The following is a 3,566-nucleotide window of genomic DNA, read 5'->3' as shown; positions in this document are numbered from 1 at the left end:
AGCATCTCTCTTACAAAGATCATAGGCTCTTAGCCTCCTCTAATTCATTAGAGCTTAGAGATTATAAATTAGAAGAGAGGGAAAATTCAATATATAATTTTGGGACACTGTATTTTATCTGTCAATTACCACCTAATTTACATTATCTTTCCAAACTTCAAATAGTTGTAATTATCCTCCAAATCATTCGTTAGGATTTTCTGTTAAACCAAACGGAAAAAAGGTAACTAACAATACTGGTCATGTAAAATGTCCATTATATTCCTATCATATGTGTGAAAAATACAACTATACCATTAGATTTAAAATAAAATAAAATAAAAAGCAAGAAAAGCTTCCCTAACAACGGGTGTTTGGCAGGAGACCAACAACTTGGACATGGGTCCTAACTGTGGAGACCATGGCCTAATCTCTTCCATCCATACTTACATCATTCATAACTTGTTTCACCATGAGCAGTGAAATTGGCTTCTCGCTTTATATGACAGTTTTGCCAGCTTTCTAATGCCCGTAACACCTTTTTTTATCCTCCCTAATCGTACCTACTCCAATTTATTTCGGAAGCGTTGATCGCATTCACGATTAGTAAAATCAAATATTTAATATAAATAAACTAGTGAATGTAATGTTTAATACATCAAGAGGGATAAGAGAGAGTATTTGGGTTATTGAATGGTAGTTGCCAGCCACAGAAAGGAACATTGGAATGTTAGATATGGTAAGACCAAAAACCAAAACAGCTGGTTTATATTTCCTTCCATTACACACAATTCAAAGCTGTAATCTTCATCTCCTTAGACTTTAGTGATACACATTATTTTGTAGCTGTTAATATTTTTTTGTATTTTTTAAAGAACCAAACACAGTTTATAAAAGATTTTAAATTTTAGAATATGCCGATTGGATATGCTATAACAAGACTGTCAACACCCAAAATATCCAGCTTCCTTTCGCCCTTTATCAGCTATCACCATCATCAATGTTGCTTATTATGCAAGTTTATTATTCCTCTTTCTTCCTCGTACGGCCGGCACATGTTGTGGGGATCAAAATGAAAAGAGGAAGTTTCATTTGAAGAGGGAAAAAAACAAAAAAAATGAATAGAGGATGTCACATTCTTGGATAAGTTCTGAAATGCTTTCTGTGATTGGTAACAGCATTCTGTCTTTTTGTTTTTTTTTTTTTTTTTTTTTTTTAAATATTAATAAAAATTTATTGGGTAAAGTCTACTTTAACCCCCTCAAACTACCATCTCAATGACAATATACTCTCAAAACTATCAATTATGACAGTTTACTCCACAAACTACCAAAACAATGATAATATTCCTCCAATGCTAGCGAAATGATGAAAGCACCCTTATATAATTTTCAATAAGACAAAAATATCCTTGAAATTTGAAAAAACAAAAAAAATTAAATTATCGTATTTTGTTTTTATTTTAGTAAGGGTAATTTTGTCATTTTATTAAAATTAGGAGTACATTGTCATTGGGGTGATAGTTTGAGAGGGTTAAGTGAATTTTATCCAAATTTATTCATTTGATAAAAAAGTAAGGTAATTTTTGAATTTTTTTTGCAAGGAATAAGCGAAACTAGTCTTTTTTAGTGTGGAAAAACAAAATTCTTGGATATATAGACAATTGAACAAGTTATTGTAACACCTCACACTTTAGTATAGGCTTAGTATGGGAATTAGTGTGAAGTGTTGGGTTTAGAAATGAAGACTATTGATATTGGTATATTCGAGTAAAAAAATCAAAGAAGTACTATTGAAAATTTTTACCAAGCAGGCTAACTTTTATCTTGCACAACTTTTAAGTACTAAACGTATTTTTTAAGCTTTCTAACGTAATCTCAAACAAGCTCATAATGAGTGAAAAATTAACCAAAGCTCCTTTAATGAAATTATAAGAGCTAATGAATTTCATAATTTAATGGTTTAATTCATGACACATGATATATAGGACAATATGATATCAAATCTTATTATTTCAATTTAACATAACTTGGGATTAATTAAGTGATTTACCTATTCTTAACCCTAATTGATTAAGTCAACCATTTCAAATCTTCCAACATAAGGACCACAAATCATTCATGCAAGAGACCCGTTAGTGTTTTGAAAAAGAAAAATAAATTGCTTTTCATGATCGAACCTACACAAAAGGAGGTGACGTTCTACTTTTGGGAGGGAAAAGCAAATTTTGTTGGACTTCAAACTCAACTTTAATTTGGTGGCTTGCACTCAACCATACCCACCTCCTTTATGGTAAAGAATAGGTAAAATCACTTAGATTGAGGTATCCAATCTGTCTATATATTCCATATCAACTTGAGGTATTCGATCTGTCTTAGAGCCTATTTGGGATTGTGTTTGAAAAATAGAGCTTTTAAGTCAAAAAAAGATTTTTGGCAAAAGCTTCATTTTTAATCTTTACCATAAGTGCGTTTTGACAATTTTTAAGCTTTTTAGACATTTAAAAGTGCTTTTAATATTTTTATTAAATGAGTACATTTTTTTCAAACGGACTTTATAAGTGTTAAAAGCACTTTCCCCTTCAAACGCAATCACAAACAGGCCACAATCCCAAACAGTCCCTTAATATTTATATTTTGAACTTTTTTAGTATAAAAGTATATTTTTGTCATTAACAAACATAAAACAAAAATGTAGGCATAAAACAAATACATAATAAGTAATTAACATATCTAATAAGCCAACCAAGCCAAAATCTAGCCAAAAAAAAAAAAAAAAAAAAAAAGAACAACTCAATGGATCACAAGTCGTCAATGATAAGCAACGATCATAGACAAATTGACTATGAAACTTCTCCAATTACTTCAACATCATCATATTCATAGATGAAAAATATTGGTTTGGAAGTCCCAGATTTTGCTTTATTTACCCTTTTCCATTTTCCTTGTGACCAAATGGAAAGAAAATTTTCATTCTCAATGGGCTTCTCTCTCTTGCTTAAAGAGAGAAGCTCTAAAACCCTTAGGGTTTCCAACCGTCTCTTAAGAGACCAGCTGCCTCGCCATTGTCCCCACTGGTCGATCATCTCCTCTCTGCATTGCCATCTTTTGCAATTTAACTTGTTTATGACTTGTTTATTAAACAGGTGAAGTAGGTCAACTCGTTTGTGAGCTAAATCGGTTTATGCTACATTCACATCCTATAATTTTGTATCAAGTTTGCGAGTCATGTCAAAATTTGTCAACCCTACCGCCAATCCTTAACTCAATCCAACTTGTGTATGAGTACTAGCAACATAATTTTTAAATCTCATTCCCTTATCTAAATGTAGGAAGAAAAAAAAAAATCTAAAAAGACCCTTGCAATAGACTCCCTTACAATGTTCCCTAAACCAAGAGAACTAAAAGTGTTATCCTAAATCTACCTTGAAAAAACCTAGAGAGAGAGAAGAGAGAGAAGGAGAAAAAATTGAAGATCTTAGGGTAATCTCCTACTCTAATCTCGTCGTTAATATTGTTATGAGCATGTTTCCTTTATATTTGTTGTATGTATTAGCTCTATAATGGTAGTTTTACGTATGAGTTGGT

Source organism: Corylus avellana, chromosome ca6, assembly GCF_901000735.1.
Source record: "Corylus avellana chromosome ca6, CavTom2PMs-1.0".
Taxonomy (NCBI): Eukaryota; Viridiplantae; Streptophyta; class Magnoliopsida; order Fagales; family Betulaceae; genus Corylus; species Corylus avellana.
The sequence above is the reverse complement of the archived record's forward strand: the minus strand, read 5'-3'. Positions refer to the sequence as shown.